General features: G+C 31.8%; 9 non-coding genes across 9 annotated transcripts; all 9 read left to right on the top strand.

The window, feature by feature from the left end:
- Window positions 1-2,306: 2,306 nt before the first annotated feature.
- TRNAI-AAU (transfer RNA isoleucine (anticodon AAU)) lies at window positions 2,307-2,380 on the top strand. The gene has a single exon. It is a non-coding gene; the product is annotated as a tRNA-Ile (tRNA).
- Window positions 2,381-4,896: 2,516 nt separating this feature from the next.
- Window positions 4,897-4,970, top strand: TRNAI-AAU (transfer RNA isoleucine (anticodon AAU)). Its single transcript has one exon. It is a non-coding gene; the product is annotated as a tRNA-Ile (tRNA).
- Window positions 4,971-5,759: 789 nt separating this feature from the next.
- On the top strand, window positions 5,760-5,833 carry TRNAI-AAU (transfer RNA isoleucine (anticodon AAU)). The gene has a single exon. It is a non-coding gene; the product is annotated as a tRNA-Ile (tRNA).
- Window positions 5,834-8,339: 2,506 nt separating this feature from the next.
- Window positions 8,340-8,413, top strand: TRNAI-AAU (transfer RNA isoleucine (anticodon AAU)). The gene has a single exon. It is a non-coding gene; the product is annotated as a tRNA-Ile (tRNA).
- Window positions 8,414-10,064: 1,651 nt separating this feature from the next.
- TRNAI-AAU (transfer RNA isoleucine (anticodon AAU)) lies at window positions 10,065-10,138 on the top strand. The gene has a single exon. It is a non-coding gene; the product is annotated as a tRNA-Ile (tRNA).
- Window positions 10,139-12,653: 2,515 nt separating this feature from the next.
- TRNAI-AAU (transfer RNA isoleucine (anticodon AAU)) lies at window positions 12,654-12,727 on the top strand. The gene has a single exon. It is a non-coding gene; the product is annotated as a tRNA-Ile (tRNA).
- Window positions 12,728-13,515: 788 nt separating this feature from the next.
- On the top strand, window positions 13,516-13,589 carry TRNAI-AAU (transfer RNA isoleucine (anticodon AAU)). Its single transcript has one exon. It is a non-coding gene; the product is annotated as a tRNA-Ile (tRNA).
- Window positions 13,590-16,102: 2,513 nt separating this feature from the next.
- Window positions 16,103-16,176, top strand: TRNAI-AAU (transfer RNA isoleucine (anticodon AAU)). The gene has a single exon. It is a non-coding gene; the product is annotated as a tRNA-Ile (tRNA).
- Window positions 16,177-16,964: 788 nt separating this feature from the next.
- Window positions 16,965-17,038, top strand: TRNAI-AAU (transfer RNA isoleucine (anticodon AAU)). Its single transcript has one exon. It is a non-coding gene; the product is annotated as a tRNA-Ile (tRNA).
- The last annotated feature ends 2,632 nt before the right edge of the window (window positions 17,039-19,670 follow it).

Here is a 19,670-nt window from a genome sequence, read left to right as displayed (position 1 = left end):
TCATTTTTGTTTTGTCTTGTTGATGAAATATAAAGATAGTATGAATGTAAACAGCTGAATATAAGCTTTCCAACTATCCCGGGTTAACAATCAGTAGCACTTCATCATCTGCTATTTCTTCAATAGTATGCTATATATTTAGTGAGCCTATTAGTTTAGTCTTTAGAGCATAAAGTTAAAAATGCCAAGGACATACTTTCAATCAGTCTCCAAGCCAATACTTGATGCTCCTTAAATGTTGAAAATAGATGTATTTTCTTCTGTATCATGTGTATCTTTATATTTCCTTTGAGGGGAAGCTGATAGAATGATTAAATGAATCAATTGCATATAGGTGATGAATTCTTATTTATTGCTAAAACACATGGAAAAAACATTAATGGTTCTAAGTTCTAACACTAAGTATGAAAATCTCTTTTGTATTGTAATTTTTTTAAAGTCATATTAGTTTCTTCATGTTGATATTATATATTTATAACTTCATGGTAAACCTCTGAAATTAAGCTTTCCAAATCTCCCGGGTTAACTATCATTAGCACTTCTTCATATGCTGGACTTCCAGCAATTCATGCAAAACGGCCTGTTAGCTCAGATGGTTAGAGTGTGGTGCTAATAACGCCAAGGTCACAGGTTCGATCCCTGTGCAGGCCAAGTTTAATTGTTTGTAAAAAAGATACATTTTTCTTGTGTCTAATTTTTGACTGTTTATCACCTTGGATCAAACGGAGCTTGAAGGATTGGATGAATATATTTCATATAGTTGTAGAATTAATTATTATTCTGAAAGCTCCTGGAATATCTATTAATGAGTCTAAGTTCTAACGCCAAGTAACTAAATCTCTTATTTATTGCAATTCATTGAGGTCATTTTTGTTTTGTCTTGTTGATGAAGTATAAAGATAGTATGAATGTAAACAGCTGAATATAAGCTTTCCAACTATCCCGGGTTAACAATCAGTAGCACTTCATCATCTGCTATTTCTTCAATAGTATGCTATATATTTAGTGAGCCTATTAGTTTAGTCTTTAGAGCGAAAAGTTAAAAATGCCAAGGACATACTTTCAATCAGTCTCCAAGCCAATACTTGATGCTCCTTTAATGTTGAAAATAGATGTATTTTCTTCTGTATCATGTGTATCTCTATATTTCCTTTGAGGGGGAGCTGATAGAATGATTAAATGAATCAATTGCATATAGGTGATGAATTGTTATTTATTGCTAAAACACATGGAAAAAAACATTAACGGTTCTAAGTTCTAACACTAAGTATGAAAATCTCTTTTGTATTGTAATTTTTTTAAAGTCATATTAGTTTCTTCATGTTGATATTATATATATATAACTTCATGGTAAACCTCTGAAATTCAGCTATCCAAATCTCCCGGGTTAACTATCATTAGCACTTCTTCATATGCTGGACTTCCAGGAGTTTATGCAAAGTGGCCTGTTAGCTCAGATGGTTAGAGCGTGGTTCTAATAGCGACAAGGTCACAGGTTCGATCCCTATACAGACCAAGTTTAATTGTTTGAAAAAAGATTAATTTTTTCTTGCGTCTCATTCTTGACTGTTTATTACCTTGGATCAAACGCTGCTTGAAGGATTGGATAAATACATTTGATATAGTTGTAGAATTAATTATTATTCTGAAAGCTCCTGGAATATCTATTAATGGTTCTAAGTTCTAACGCCAAGTAACTAAATCTCTTATTTATTGCAATTCATTGAGGTCATTTTTGTTTTGTCTTGTTGATGAAATATAAAGATAGTATGAATGTAAACAGCTGAATATAAGCTTTCCAACTATCCCGGGTTAACAATCAGTAGCACTTCATCATCTGCTATTTCTTCAATAGTATGCTATATATTTATTGAGCCTATTAGTTTAGTCTTTAGAGCATAAAGTTAAAAATGCCAAGGACATACTTTCAATCAATCTCCTAGCCAATACTTGATGCTCCTTTAATGTTGAAAATAGATGTATTTTCTTCTGTATCATGTGTATCTCTATATTTCCTTTGAGGGGAAGCTGATAGAATGATTAAATGAATCAATTGCATATAGGTGATGAATTGTTATTTATTGCTAAAACACATGGAAAAAACATTAATGGTTCTAAGTTCTAACACTAAGTATGAACATCTCTTTTGTATTGTAATTTTTTTAAAGTCATATTAGTTTCTTCATGTTGATAATATATATTTATAACTTCATGGTAAACCTCTGAAATTAAGCTTTCCAAATCTCCTGGGTTAACTATCATTAGCACTTCTTCATATGCTGGACTTCCAGGAAAATGTGCAAAATGGCCTGTTAGCTCAGATGGTTAGAGCGTGGTGCTAATAACGCCAAGGTCACAGGTTCGATCCCTGTACAGGCCAAGTTTAATTGTTTGAAAAAAGATTAATTTTTCTTGTGTCTCATTTTTGACTGTTTATCACCTTGGATCAAACACTGCTTGAAGGATTGGATAAATACATTTGATATAGTTGTAGAATTAATTATTATTCTGAAAGCTCCTGGAATATCTATTAATGGTTCTAAGTTCTAACGCCAAGTAACTTAATCTCTTATTTATTGCAATTTATTGAGGTCATTTTTGTTTTGTCTTGTTGATGAAATATAAAGATAGTATGAATGTAAACAGCTGAATATAAGCTTTCCAATTATCCCGGGTTAACAATCAGTAGCACTTCATCATCTGCTATTTCTTCAATAGCATGCTATATATTTAGTGAGCCTATTAGTTTAGTCTTTAGAGCATAAAGGTAAAAATGCCAAGGACATACTTTCAATCAGTCTCCTAGCCAATACTTGATGCTCCTTTAATGTTGAAAATAGATGTATTTTCTTCTGTATCATGTGTATCTCTATATTTCCTTTGAGGGGAAGCTGATAGAATGATTAAATGAATCAATTGCATATAGGTGATGAATTGTTATTTATTGCTAAAACACATGGAAAAAACATTAATGGTTCTAAGTTCTAACACTAAGTATGAAAATCTCTTTTGTATTGTAATTTTTTTTAAGTCATATTAGTTTCTTCATGTTGATAATATATATTTATAAGTTCATGGTAAACCACTGAAATTAAGCTTTCCAAATCTCCCGGGTTAACTATCATTAGCAGTTCTTCACATGCTGGACTTCCAGGAATTTGGGCAAAATGGCTTGTTAGCTCAGATGGTTAGAGCGTGGAGCTAATAACGCCAAGGTCACAGGTTCGATCCCTGTACAGGCCAAGTTTAATTGTTTGAAAAAAGAGTAATTTTTCTTGTGTTTCATTCTTGACTGTTTATCACCTTGGATCAAACGCTGCTTGAAGGATTGGATGAATACATTTGATATAGTTTTAGAATTAATTATTATTCTGAAAGCTCCTGGAATATCTATTAATGGTTCTAAGTTCTAACGCCAAGTAACAAAATCTTCTATTTATTGCAATTTATTTAGGTCATTTTTGTTTTGTCTTGTTGATGAAATATAAAGATAGTATGAATGTAAACAGCTGAATATAAGCTTTCCAACTATCCCGGGTTAACAATCGATAGCACTTCATCATCTGCTATTTCTTCAATGGTATGCTATATATTTATTGAGCCTATTAGTTTAGTCTTTAGAGCATAAAGTTAAAAATGCCAAGGACATACCTTCAATCAGTCTCCAAGCCAATACTTGATGCTCCTTCAATGTTGAAAATAGATGTATTTTCTTCTGTATCATGTGTATCTCTATATTTCCTTTGAGGGGAAGCTGATAGAATGATTAAATGAATCAATTGCATATAGGTGATGAATTGTTATTTATTGCTAAAACACATGGAAAAAACATTAATGGTTCTAAGTTCTAACAATAAGTATGAAAATCTCTTTTGTTTTGTAATTTTTTTAAAGTCATATTAGTTTCTTCATGTTGATATTATATATTTATAATTTCATGGTAAACCTCTGAAATTCAGCTATCCAAATCTCCCGGGTTAACTATCATTAGCAGTTCTTCACATGCTGGACTTCCAGGAATTTGGGCAAAATGGCTTGTTAGCTCAGATGGTTAGAGCGTGGTGCTAATAACGCCAAGGTCACAGGTTAGATCCCTGTACAGGCCAAGTTTAATTGTTTGAAAAAAGATTAATTTTTCTTGTGTCTCATTTTTGACTGTTTATCACCGTGGATCAAACACTGCTTGAAGGATTGGATGAATACATTTGATATAGTTGTAGAATTAATTATTATTCTGAAAGCTCCTGGAATATCTATTAATGGTGCTAAGTTCTAACTCCAAGTAACTAAATCTCCTATTTATTGCAATTCATTGAGGTCATTTTTGTTTTGTCTTGTTGATGAAATATAAAGATAGTATGAATGTAAAAAGCTGAATATAAGCTTTCCAACTATCCCGGGTTAACAATCAGTAGCACTTCATCATCTGCTATTTCTTCAATAGTATGCTATATATTTAGTGAGCCTATTAGTTTAGTCTTTAGAGCAAAATTTTAAAAATGCCAAGGACATAATTTCAATCAGTCTCCAAGCCAATACTTGATGCTCCTTTAATGTTGAAAATAGATGTATTTTCTTCTGTATCATGTGTACCTTTATATTTCCTTTGAGGGGAAGCTGATAGAATGATTAAATGAATCAATTGCATATAGGTGATGAATTCTTATTTATTGCTAAAACACATGGAAAAAACATTAATGGTTCTAAGTTCTAACACTAAGTATGAAAATCTCTTTTGTATTGTAAATTTTTTTAAAGTCATATTAGTTTCTTCATGTTGATATTATATATTTATAACTTCATGGTAAACCTCTGAAATTAAGCTTTCCAAATCTCCCGGGTTAACTATCATTAGCAATTCTTCATATGCTGGACTTCCAGGAATTTGTGCAAAATGGCCTGTTAGCTCAGATGGTTAGAGCATGGTGCTAATAACGCCAAGGTCACAGGTTCGATCCCTGTACAGGCCAAATTTAGTTGTTTGAAAAAAGATTAATTTTTCTTGTGTCTCATTTTTGACTGTTTATCACCTTGGATCATACGCTGCTTGAAGGATTGGATGAATATATTTAATATAGTTGTAGAATTAATTATTATTCTGAAAGCTCCTGGAATATCTATTAATGGTTCTAAGTTCTAACGCCAAGTAACTTAAACTCTTATTTATTGCAATTTATTGAGGTCATTTTTGTTTTGTCTTGTAGATGAAATATAAAGATAGTATGAATGTAAACAGCTGAATATAAGCTTTCCAACTATCCCGGGTTAACAATCGATAGAACTTCATCATCTGCTATTTCTTCAATGGTATGCTATATATTTATTGAGCCTATTAGTTTAGTCTTTAGAGCATAAAGTAAAAAATGCCAAGGACATACTTTCAATCAATCTCCTTGCCAATACTTGATGCTCCTTTAATGTTGAAAATAGATGTATTTTCTTCTGTATCATGTGTATCTCTATATTTCCTTTGAGGGGAAGCTGATAGAATGATTAAATGAATCAATTGCATATAGGTTATGAATTGTTATTTATTGCTAAAACACATGGAAAAAACATTAATGGTTCTAAGTTCTAACACTAAGTATGAACATCTCTTTTGTATTGTAATTTTTTTAAAGTCATATTAGTTTCTTCATGTTGATATTATATATTTATAACTTCATGGTAAACCTCTGAAATTAAGCTTTCCAAATCTCCCGGGTTAACTATCATTAGCACTTCTTCATATGCTGGACTTCCAGGAAATTGTGCAAAACGGCCTGTTAGCTCAGATGGTTAGAGCGTGGTGCTAATAACGCCAAGGTCACAGGTTCGATCCCTGTACAGGCCAAGTTTAATTTTTTGAAAAAAGATAAATTTTTCTTGTGTCTCATTTTTGACTGTTTATCACCTTGGATCAAACACTGCTTGAAGGATTGGATGAATACATTTGATATAGTTGTAGAATTAATTATTATTCTGAAAGCTCCTGGAATATCTATTAATGGTTCTAAGTTCTAACTCCAAGTAACTAAATCTCTTCTTTATTGCAATTCATTGAGGTCATTTTTGTTTTGTCTTGTTGATGAAATATAAAGATAGGATGAATGTAAACAGCTGAATATAAGCTTTCCAACTATCCCGGGTTAACAATCAGTAGCACTTCATCATCTGCTATTTCTTCAATAGTATGCTATATATTTAGTGAGCCTATTAGTTTAGTCTTTAGAGCAAAAAGTTAAAAATAGCAAGGACATATTTTCAATCAGTCTCCAAGCCAATACTTGATGCTCCTTTAATGTTGAAAATAGATGTATTTTCTTCTGTATCCTGTGTATCTCTATATTTCCTTTGAGGGGAAGCTGATAGAATGATTAAATTAATCAATTGCATATAGGTGATGAATTGTTATTTATTGCTAAAACACATGGAAAAAACATTAATGGTTCTAAGTTCTAACACTAAGTATGAACATCTCTTTTGTATTGTAATTTTTTTAAAGTCATATTAGTTTCTTCATGTTGATATTATATATTTATAACTTCATGGTAAACCTCTGAAATTAAGCTTTCCAAATCTCGCGGGTTAACTATCATTAGCACTTCTTCATATGCTGTACTTCCAGGAAATTGTGCAAAACGGCCTGTTAGCCCAGATGGATAGAGCATGGTGCTAAGGTCACAGGTTCGATCCCTGTACAGGCCAAGTTTAATTGTTTGAAAAAAGATTAATTTTTCTTGTGTCTCATTTTTGACTGTTTATCACCTTGGATCAAACACTGCTTGAAGGATTGGATAAATACATTTGATATAGTTGTAGAATTAATTATTATTCTGAAAGCTCCTGGAATATCTATTAATGGTTCTAAGTTCTAACGCCAAGTAACTTAAACTCTTATTTATTGCAATTTATTGAGGTCATTTTTGTTTTGTCTTGTAGATGAAATATAAAGATAGTATGAATGTAAACAGCTGAATATAAGCTTTCCAACTATCCCGGGTTAACAATCGATAGAACTTCATCATCTGCTATTTCTTCAATGGTATGCTATATATTTATTGAGCCTATTAGTTTAGTCTTTAGAGCATAAAGTTAAAAATGCCAAGGACATACTTTCAATCAATCTCCTTGCCAATACTTGATGCTCCTTTAATGTTGAAAATAGATGTATTTTCTTCTGTATCATGTGTATCTCTATATTTCCTTTGAGGGGAAGCTGATAGAATGATTAAATGAATCAATTGCATATAGGTGATGAATTGTTATTTATTGCTAAAACACATGGAAAAAACATTAATGGTTCTAAGTTCTAACACTAAGTATGAACATCTCTTTTGTATTGTAATTTTTTTAAAGTCATATTAGTTTCTTCATGTTGATATTATATATTTATAACTTCATGGTAAACCTCTGAAATTAAGCTTTCCAAATCTCCCGGGTTAACTATCATTAGCACTTCTTCATATGCTGGACTTCCAGGAAATTGTGCAAAACGGCCAGTTAGCTCAGATGGTTAGAGCGTGGTGCTAATAACACCAAGGTCACAGGTTCGATCCCTGTACAGGCCAAGTTTAATTGTTTGAAAAAAGATTAATTTTTCTTGTGTCTCATTTTTGACTGTTTATCACCTTGGATCAAACACTGCTTGAAGGATTGGATGAATACATTTGATATAGTTGTAGAATAAATTATTATTCTGAAAGCTCCTGGAATATCTATTAATGGTTCTAAGTTCTAACTCCAAGTAACTAAATCTCTTCTTTATTGCAATTCATTGAGGTCATTTTTGTTTTGTCTTGTTGATGAAATATAAAGATAGTATGAATGTAAACAGCTGAATATAAGCTTTCCAACTATCCCGGGTTAACAATCAGTAGCACTTCATCATCTGCTATTTCTTCAATAGTATGCTATATATTTAGTGAGCCTATTAGTTTAGTCTTTAGAGCATAAAGTTAAAAATGCCAAGGACATACTTTCAATCAATCTCCTAGCCAATACTTGATGCTCCTTTAATGTTGAAAATAGATGTATTTTCTTCTGTATCATGTGTATCTCTATATTTCCCTTGAGGGGAAGCTGATAGAATGATTAAATGAATCAATTGCATATAGGTGATGAATTGTTATTTATTGCTAAAACACATGGAAAAAACATTAATGGTTCTAAGTTCTAACACTAAGTATGAACATCTCTTTTGTATTTTAATTTTTTTAAAGTCATATTAGTTTCTTCATGTTGATATTATATATTTATAACTTCATGGTAAACCTCTGAAATTAAGCTTTCCAAATCTCCCAGGTTAACTATCATTAGCACTTCTTCATATGCTGGACTTCCAGGAAAATGTGCAAAACGGCCTGTTAGCTCAGATGGTTAGAGCGTGGTGCTAATAACGCCAAGGTCACAGGTTCGATCCCTGTACAGGCCAAGTTTAATTGTTTGAAAAAAGATTAATTTTTCTTGTGTCTCATTTTTGACTGTTTATCACGTTGGATCAAACACTGCTTGAAGGATTGGATAAATACATTTGATATAGTTGTAGAATTAATTATTATTCTGAAAGCTCCTGGAATATCTATTAATGGTTCTAAGTTCTAACGCCAAGTAACTTAAACTCTTATTTATTGCAATTTATTGAGGTCATTTTTGTTTTGTCTTGTTGATGAAATATAAAGATAGTATGAATGTAAACAGCTGAATATAAGCTTTCCAACTATCCCGGGTTAACAATCGATAGAACTTCATCATCTGCTATTTCTTCAATGGTATGCTATATATTTATTGAGCCTATTAGTTTAGTCTTTAGAGCATAAAGTTAAAAATGCCAAGGACATACTTTCAATCAATCTCCTAGCCAATACTTGATGCTCCTTTAATGTTGAAAATAGATGTATTTTCTTCTGTATCATGTGTATCTCTATATTTCCTTTGAGGGGAAGCTGATAGAATGATTAAATGAATCAATTGCATATAGGTGATGAATTGTTATTTATTGCTAAAACACATGGAAAAGCATTAATGGTTCTAAGTTCTAACACTAAGTATGAAAATCTCTTTTGTATTGCAATTTTTTTAAAGTCATATTAGTTTCTTCATGTTGATATTATATATTTATAATTTCATGGTAAACCTCTGAAATTCAGCTATCCAAATCTCCCGGGTTAACTATCATTAGCAGTTCCTCACATGCTGGACTTCCAGGAATTTGGGCAAAAAGGCTTGTTAGCTCAGATGGTTAGAGCGTGGTGCTAATAACGCCAAGGTCACATGTTCGATCCCTGTACAGGCCAAGTTTAATTGTTTGAAAAAAGAGTAATTTTTCTTGTGTTTCATTCTTGACTGTTTATCACCTTGGATCAAACGCTGCTTGAAGGATTGGATGAATACATTTGATATAGTTGTAGAATTAATTATTATTCTGAAAGCTCCTGAAATATCTATTAATGGTTCTAAGTTCTAACGCCAAGTAACTAAATCTCTTATTTATTGCAATTTATTGAGTTCATTTTTGTTTTGTCTTGTTGATGAAATATAAAGATAGTATGAATGTAAACAGCTGAATATAAGCTTTCCAACTATCCCGGGTTAACAATCGATAGCACTTCATCATCTGCTATTTCTTCAATGGTATGCTATATATTTATTGAGCCTATTAGTTTAGTCTTTAGAGCATAAAGTTAAAAATGCCAAGGACATACCTTCAATCAGTCTCCAAGCCAATACTTGATGCTCCTTTAATGTTGAAAATAGATGTATTTTCTTCTGTATCATGTGTATGTCTATATTTCCTTTGAGGGGAAGCTGATAGAATGATTAGATGAATCAATTGTATATAGGTGATGAATTGTTATTTATTGCTAAAACACATGGAAAAAACATTAATGGTTCTAAGTTCTAACACTAAGTATGAACATCTCTTTTGTATTGTAATTTTTTTAAAGTCATATTAGTTTCTTCATGTTGATATTATATATTTATAACTTCATGGTAAACCTCTGAAATTAAGCTTTCCAAATCTCCCGGGTTAACTATCATTAGCACTTCTTCATATGCTGGACTTCCAGGAAATTGTGCAAAACGGCCTGTTAGCTCAGATGGTTAGAGCGTGGTGCTAATAACGCCAAGGTCACAGGTTCGATCCCTGTACAGGCCAAGTTTAATTTTTTGAAAAAAGATTATTTTTTCTTGTGTCTCATTTTTGACTGTTTATCACCTTGGATCAAACACTGCTTGAAGGATTGGATGAATACATTTGATATAGTTGTAGAATTAATTATTATTCTGAAAGCTCCTGGAATATCTATTAATGGTTCTAAGTTCTAACTCCAAGTAACTAAATCTCTTCTTTATTGCAATTCATTGAGGTCATTTTTGTTTTGTCTTGTTGATGAAATATAAAGATAGGATGAATGTAAACAGCTGAATATAAGCTTTCCAACTATCCCGGGTTAACAATCAGTAGCACTTCATCATCTGCTATTTCTTCAATAGTATGCTATATATTTAGTGAGCCTATTAGTTTAGTCTTTAGAGCAAAAAGTTAAAAATAGCAAGGACATATTTTCAATCAGTCTCCAAGCCAATACTTGATGCTCCTTTAATGTTGAAAATAGATGTATTTTCTTCTGTATCATGTGTATGTCTATATTTCCTTTGAGGGGAAGCTGATAGAATGATTAGATGAATCAATTGTATATAGGTGATGAATTGTTATTTATTGCTAAAACACATGGAAAAAACATTAATGGTTCTAAGTTCTAACACTAATTATGAACCTCTCTTTTGTATTGTAATTTTTTTAAAGTCATATTAGTTTCTTCATGTTGATATTATATATTTATAACTTCATGGTAAACCTCTGAAATTAAGCTTTCCAAATCTCCCGGGTTAACTATCATTAGCACTTCTTCATATGCTGGACTTCCAGGAAATTGTGCAAAACGGCCTGTTAGCCCAGATGGATAGAGCATGGTGCTAATAACGCCAAGGTCACAGGTTCGATCCCTGTACAGGCCAAGTTTAATTGTTTGAAAAAAGATTAATTTTTCTTGTGTCTCATTTTTGACTGTTTATCACCTTGGATCAAACACTGCTTGAAGGATTGGATAAATACATTTGATATAGTTGTAGAATTAATTATTATTCTGAAAGCTCACGGAATATCTATTAATGGTTCTAAGTTCTAACGCCAAGTAACTTAAACTCTTATTTATTGCAATTTATTGAGGTCATTTTTGTTTTGTCTTGTAGATGAAATATAAAGATAGTATGAATGTAAACAGCTGAATATAAGCTTTCCAAATATCCCGGGTTAACAATCGATAGAACTTCATCATCTGCTATTTCTTCAATGGTATGCTATATATTTATTGAGCCTATTAGTTTAGTCTTTAGAGCATAAAGTTAAAAATGCCAAGGACATACTTTCAATCAATCTCCTTGCCAATACTTGACGCTCCTTTAATGTTGAAAATAGATGTATTTTCTTCTGTATCATGTGAATCTCTATATTTCCTTTGAGGGGAAGCTGATAGAATGATTAAATGAATCAATTGCATATAGGTGATGAATTGTTATTTATTGCTAAAACACATGGAAAAAACATTAATGGTTCTAAGTTCTAACACTAAGTATGAACATCTCTTTTGTATTGTAATTTTTTTAAAGTCATATTAGTTTCTTCATGTTGATATTATATATTTATAACTTCATGGTAAACCTCTGAAATTAAGCTTTCCAAATCTCCCGGGTTAACTATCATTAGCACTTCTTCATATGCTGGACTTCCAGGAAATTGTGCAAAACGGCCTGTTAGCTCAGATGGTTAGAGCGTGGTGCTAATAACACCAAGGTCACAGGTTTGATCCCTGTACAGGCCAAGTTTAATTGTTTGAAAAAAGATTAATTTTTTTTGTGTCTCATTTTTGACTGTTTATCACCTTGGATCAAACACTGCTTGAAGGATTGGATGAATACATTTGATATAGTTGTAGAATTAATTATTATTCTGAAAGCTCCTGGAATATCTATTAATGGTTCTAAGTTCTAACTCCAAGTAACTAAATCTCTTCTTTATTGCAATTCATTGAGGTCATTTTTGTTTTGTCTTGTTGATGAAATATAAAGATAGTATGAATGTAAACAGCTGAATATAAGCTTTCCAACTATCCCGGGTTAACAATCAGTAGCACTTCATCATCTGCTATTTCTTCAATAGTATGCTATATATTTAGTGAGCCTATTAGTTTAGTCTTTAGAGCATAAAGTTAAAAATGCCAAGGACATACTTTCAATCAATCTCCTAGCCAATACTTGATGCTCCTTTAATGTTGAAAATAGATGTATTTTCTTCTGTATCATGTGTATCTCTATATTGCCTTTGAGGGGAAGCTGATATAATGATTAAATGAATCAATTGCATATAGGTGATGAATTGTTATTTATTGCTAAAACACATGGAAAAAACATTAATGGTTCTAAGTTCTAACACTAAGTATGAACATCTCTTTTGTATTATAATTTTTTTAAAGTCATATTAGTTTCTTCATGTTGATATTATATATTTATAACTTCATGGTAAACCTCTGAAATTAAGCTTTCCAAATCTCCCAGGTTAACTATCATTAGCACTTCTTCATATGCTGGACTTCCAGGAAAATGTGCAAAACGGCCTGTTAGCTCAGATGGTTAGAGCGTGGTGCTAATAACGCCAAGGTCACAGGTTCGATCCCTGTACAGGCCAAGTTTAATTGTTTGAAAAAAGATTAATTTTTCTTGTGTCTCATTTTTGACTGTTTATCACCTTGGATCAAACACTGCTTGAAGGATTGGATAAATACATTTGACATAGTTGTAGAATTAATTATTATTCTGAAAGCTCCTAGAATATCTATTAATGGTTCTAAGTTCTAACGCCAAGTAACTTAAACTCCTATTTATTGCAATTTATTGAGGTCATTTTTGTTTTGTCTTGTTGATGAAATATAAAGATAGTATGAATGTAAACAGCTGAATATAAGCTTTCCAACTATCCCGGGTTAACAATCGATAGAACTTCATCATCTGCTATTTCTTCAATGGTATGCTATATATTTATTGAGCCTATTAGTTTAGTCTTTAGAGCATAAAGTTAAAAATGCCAAGGACATACTTTCAATCAATCTCCTAGCCAATACTTGATGCTCCTTTAATGTTGAAAATAGATGTATTTTCTTCTGTATCATGTGTATCTCTATATTTCCTTTGAGGGGAAGCTGATAGAATGATTAAATGAATCAATTGCATATAGGTGATGAATTGTTATTTATTGCTAAAACACATGGAAAAACATTAATGGTTCTAAGTTCTAACACTAAGTATGAAAATCTCTTTTGTATTGCAATTTTTTTAAAGTCATATTAGTTTCTTCATGTTGATATTATATATTTATAATTTCATGGTAAACCTCTGAAATTCAGCTATCCAAATCTCCCGGGTTAACTATCATTAGCAGTTCTTCACATGCTGGACTTCCAGGAATTTGGGCAAAATGGCTTGTTAGCTCAGATGGTTAGAGCGTGGTGCTAATAACGCCAAGGTCACAGGTTCGATCCCTGTACAGGCCAAGTTTAATTGTTTGAAAAAAGAGTAATTTTTCTTGTGTTTCATTCTTGACTGTTTATCACCTTGGATCAAACGCTGCTTGAAGGATTGGATGAATACATTTGATATAGTTGTAGAATTAATTATTATTCTGAAAGCTCCTGGAATATCTATTAATGGTTCTAAGTTCTAACGCCAAGTAACTAAATCTTCTATTTATTGCAATTTATTGAGGTCATTTTTGTTTTGTCTTGTTGATGAAATATAAAGATAGTATGAATGTAAACAGCTGAATATAAGCTTTCCAACTATCCCGGGTTAACAATCGATAGCACGTCATCATCTGCTATTTCTTCAATGGTATGCTATATATTTATTGAGCCTATTAGTTTAGTCTTTAGAGCATAAAGTTAAAAATGCCAAGGACATACCTTCAATCAGTCTCCAAGCCAATACTTGATGCTCCTTTAATGTTGAAAATAGATGTATTTTCTTCTGTATCATGTGTATGTCTATATTTCCTTTGAGGGGAAGCTGATAGAATGATTAGATGAATCAATTGCATATAGGTGATGAATTGTTATTTATTGCTAAAACACATGGAAAAAACATTTATGGTTCTAAGTTCTAACACTAAGTATGAACATCTCTTTTGTATTGTAATTTTTTTAAAGTCATATTAGTTTCTTCATGTTGATATTATATATTTATAACTTCATGGTAAACCTCTGAAATTAAGCTTTCCAAATCTCCCGGGTTAACTATCATTAGCACTTCTTCATATGCTGGACTTCCAGGAAATTGTGCAAAACGGCCTGTTAGCTCAGATGGTTAGAGCGTGGTGCTAATAACGCCAAGGTGACAGGTTCGATCCCTGTACAGGCCAAGTTTAATTGTTTGAAAAAAGAGTAATTTTTCTTGTGTTTCATTCTTGACTGTTTATCACCTTGGATCAAACGCTGCTTGAAGGATTGGATGAATACATTTGATATAGTTGTAGAATTAATTATTATTCTGAAAGCTCCTGGAATATCTATTAATGGTTCTAAGTTCTAACGCCAAGTAACTAAATCTTCTATTTATTGCAATTTATTGAGGTCATTTTTGTTTTGTCTTGTGATGAAATATAAAGATAGTATGAATGTAAACAGCTGAATATAAGCTTTCCAACTATCCCGGGTTAACAATCAATAGCACTTCATCATCTGCTATTTCTTCAATGGTATGCTATATATTTAGTGAGCCTATTAGTTTAGTCTTTAGAGCAAAAAGTTAAAAATAGCAAGGACATATTTTCAATCAGTCTCCAAGCCAATACTTGATGCTCCTTTAATGTTGAAAATAGATGTATTTTCTTCTGTATCATGTGTATCTCTATATTTCCTTTGAGGGGAAGCTGATAGAATGATAAATGAATCAATTGCATATAGGTGATGAATTGTTATTTATTGCTAAAACACATGGAAAAACATTAATGGTTCTAAGTTCTAACACTAAGTATGAACATCTCTTTTGTATTGTAATTTTTTTAAAGTCATATTAGTTTCTTCATGTTGATATTATATATTTATAACTTCATGGTAAACCTCTGAAATTAAGCTTTCCAAATCTCCCGGGTTAACTATCATTAGCACTTCTTCATATGCTGGACTTCCAGGAAATTGTGCAAAACGGCCTGTTAGCTCAGATGGTTAGAGCGTGGTGTCTAATAACGCCAAGGTCACAGGTTCGATCCCTGTACAGGCCAAGTTTAATTGTTTGAAAAAAGATTAATTTTTCTTGTGTCTCATTTTTGACTGTTTATCACCTTGGATCAAACACTGCATGAAGGATTGGATGAATACATTTGATATAGTTGTAGAATTAATTATTATTCTGAAAGCTCCTGGAATATCTATTAATGGTTCTAAGTTCTAACTCCAAGTAACTAAATCTCTTCTTTATTGCAATTCATTGAGGTCATTTTTTTTTTGTCTTGTTGATGAAATATAAAGATAGTATGAATGTAAACAGCTGAATATAAGCTTTCCAACTATCCCGGGTTAACAATCAGTAGCACTTCATCATCTGCTATTTCTTCAATAGTATGCTATATATTTAGTGAGCCTATTAGTTTAGTCTTTAGAGCATAAAGTTAAAAATGCCAAGGACATACTTTCAATCAGTCTCCAAGCCAATACTTGATGCTCCTTTAATGTTGAAAATAGATGTATTTTCTTCTGTATCATGTGTATCTCTATATTTCCTTTGAGGGGAAGCTGATAGAATGATTAAATGAATCAATTGCATATAGGTGATGAATTGTTATTTATTGCTAAAACACATGGAAAAAACATTAATGGTTCTAAGTTCTAACACTAAGTATGAACATCTCTTTTGTATTGTAATTTTTTTAAAGTCATATTAGTTTCTTCATGTTGATATTATATAAGTATAACTTCATGGTAAACCTCTGAAATTAAGCTTTCCAAATCTCCCGGGTTAACTATCATTAGCACTTCTTCACATGCTGGACTTCCAGGAATTTGGGCAAAATGGCTTGTTAGCTCAGATGGTTAGAGCGTGGTGCTAATAACGCCAAGGTCACAGGTTCGATCCCTGTACAGGCCAAGTTTAATTGTTTGAAAAAAGAGTAATTTTTCTTGTGTTTCATTCTTGACTGTTTATCACCTTGGATCAAACGCTGCTTGAAGGATTGGATGAATACATTTGATATAGTTGTAGAATTAATTATTATTCTGAAAGCTCCTGGAATATCTATTAATGGTTCTAAGTTCTAACGCCAAGTAACTAAATCTTCTATTTATTGCAATTTATTGAGGTCATTTTTGTTTTGTCTTGTTGATGAAATATAAAGATAGTATGAATGTAAACAGCTGAATATAAGCTTTCCAACTATCCCGGGTTAACAATCGATAGCACTTCATCATCTGCTATTTCTTCAATGGTATGCTATATATTTATTGAGCCTATTAGTTTAGTCTTTAGAGCATAAAGTTAAAAATGCCAAGGACATACCTTCAATCAGTCTCCAAGCCAATACTTGATGCTCCTTTAATGTTGAAAATAGATGTATTTTCTTCTGTATCATGTGTATGTCTATATTTCCTTTGAGGGGAAGCTGATAGAATGATTAGATGAATCAATTGCATATAGGTGATGAATTGTTATTTATTGCTAAAACACATGGAAAAACATTAATAGTTCTAAGTTCTAACACTAAGTATGAACATCTCTTTTGTATTGTAATTTTTTTAAAGTCATATTAGTTTCTTCATGTTGATATTATATATTTATAACTTCATGGTAAACCTCTGAAATTAAGCTTTCCAAATCTCCCGGGTTAACTATCATTAGCACTTCTTCATATGCTGGACTTCCAGGAAATTGTGCAAAACGGCCTGTTAGCTCAGATGGTTAGAGCGTGGTGCTAATAACGCCAAGGTCACAGGTTCGATCCCTGTACAGGCCAAGTTTAATTATTTGAAAAAAGATTAATTTTTCTTGTGTCTCATTTTTAACTGTTTATCACCTTGGATCAAACACTGCTTGAAGGATTGGATGAATACATTTGATAAAGTTGTAGAATTAATTATTATTCTGAAAGCTCCTGGAATATCTATTAATGGTTCTAAGTTCTAACTCCAAGTAACTAAATCTCTTCTTTATTGCAATTCATTGAGGTCATTTTTTTTTGTCTTGTTGATGAAATATAAAGATAGTATGAATGTAAACAGCTGAATATAAGCTTTCCAACTATCCCGGGTTAACAATCAGTAGCACTTCATCATCTGCTATTTCTTCAATAGTATGCTATATATTTAGTGAGCCTATTAGTTTAGTCTTTAGAGCAAAAAGTTAAAAATAGCAAGGACATATTTTCAATCAGTCTCCAAGCCAATACTTGATGCTCCTTTAATGTTGAAAATAGATGTATTTTCTTCTGTATCATGTGTATCTCTATATTTCCTTTGAGGGAAAGCTGATAGAATGATTAAATGAATCAATTGCATATAGGTGATGAATTGTTATTTATTGCTAAAACACATGGAAAAAACATTAATGGTTCTAAGTTCTAACACTAAGTATGAACATCTCTTTTGTATTGTAATTTTTTTAAAGTCATATTAGTTTCTTCATGTTGATATTATATATTTATAACTTCATGGTAAACCTCTGAAATTAAGCTTTCCAAATCTCCCAGGTTAACTATCATTAGCACTTCTTCATATGCTGGACTTCCAGGAAATTGTGCAAAACGGCCTGTTAGCTCAGATGGTTAGAGCGTGGTGCTAATAATGCCAAGGTCATAGGTTCGATCCCTGTACAGGCCAAGTTTAATTGTTTGAAAAAAGATTAATTGTTCTTTTGTCTCATTTTTGACTGTTTATCACCTTGGATCAAACACTGATTGAAGGATTGGATAAATACATTTGATATAGTTGTAGAATTAATTATTATTCTGAAAGCTCCTGGAATATCTATTAATGGTTTTAAGTTCTAACACCAAGTAACTAAATCTCTTATTTATTGCAATTTATTGAGGTCATTTTTGTTTTGTCTTGTTGATGAATTATAAAGATAGAATGAATGTAAACAGCTGAATATAAGCTTTCCAACTATCCCGGGTTAACAATCGGTAGCACTTCATCATCTGCTATTTCTTCAATAGTATGCTATATATTTATTGAGCCTATTAGTTTAGTCTTTAGAGCATAAAGTTAAAAATGCCAAGGACATACTTTCAATCAGTCTCCAAGCCAATACTTGATGCTCCTTTAATGTTGAAAATAGATGTATTTTCTTCTGTATCATGTGTATCTCTATATTTCCTTTGAGGGGAAGTTGATAGAATGATTAAATGAATCAATTGCATATAGGTGATGAATTGTTATTTATTGCTAAAACACATGGAAAAAACATTAATGGTTCTAAGTTCTAACACTAAGTATGAACATCTCTTTTGTATTGTAATTATTTTAAAGTCATATTAGTTTCTTCATGTTGATATTATATATTTATAACTTCATGGTAAACCTCTGAAATTAAGCTTTCCAAATCTCCCGGGTTAACTATCATTAGCACTTCTTCATATGCTGGACCTCCAGGAATTTGGGCAAAACGGCCTGTTAGCTCAGATGGTTGGAGCGTGGTGTTAATAAAACCAAGGTCACAGGTTCTATCCCTGTACAGGCCAAGTTTAAATGTTTGTAAAAAGATTAATTTTTCTTTTGTCTCATTTTTGACTGTTTATCACCTTGGATGAAACGCTGCTTGAAGGATTGGATGAATACATTTGATATAGTTGTAGAATTAATTATTATTCTGAAAGCTCCTGGAATATCTATTAATGGTTCTAAGTTCTAACGCTAAGTAACTAAATCTCTTATTTATTGCAATTTATTGAGGTCATTTTTGTTTTGTCTTGTTGATGAAATATAAAGATAGTATGAATGTAAACAGCTGAATATAAGCTTTCCAATTATCCCGGGTTAACAATCAGTAGCACTTCATCATCTGCTATTTCTTCAATAGTATGCTATATATTTAGTGAGCCTATTAGTTTAGTCTTTAGAGCATAAAGGTAAAAATGCCAAGGACATACTTTCAATCAATCTCCAAGCCAATACTTGAAGCTCCTTTAATGTTGAAAATAGATGTATTTTCTTCTGTATCATGTGTATCTCTATATTTTCTTTGAGGGGAAGCCTGTTAGCTCAGATGGTTAGAGCGTGGTGCTAATAACACCAAGGTCACAGGTTCTATCCCTGTACAGGCCAAGTTTAATTGTTTGTAAAAAGATGAATTTTTCTTTTGTCTCATTTTTGACTGTTTATCACCTTGGATGAAACGCTGCTTGAAGGATTGGATGAATACATTTGATATAGTTGTAGAATTAATTATTATTCTGAAAGCTCCTGGAATATCTATTAATGGTTCTAAGTTCTAACGCCAAGTAACTAAATCTCTTATTTATTGCAATTCATTGAGGTCATTTTTGTTTTGTCTTGTTGATGAAATATAAAGATAGTATGAATGTAAACAGCTGAATATAAGCTTTCCAACTATCCCGGGTTAACAATCGGTAGCACTTCATCATCTGC

Source organism: Lissotriton vulgaris, chromosome 12 (genome assembly GCF_964263255.1).
Source record: "Lissotriton vulgaris chromosome 12, aLisVul1.2, whole genome shotgun sequence".
Lineage (NCBI taxonomy): Eukaryota > Metazoa > Chordata > Amphibia > Caudata > Salamandridae > Lissotriton > Lissotriton vulgaris.
Note: the sequence above shows the minus strand (reverse complement) of the source record. Positions and strands in the feature narration are given on the sequence as shown.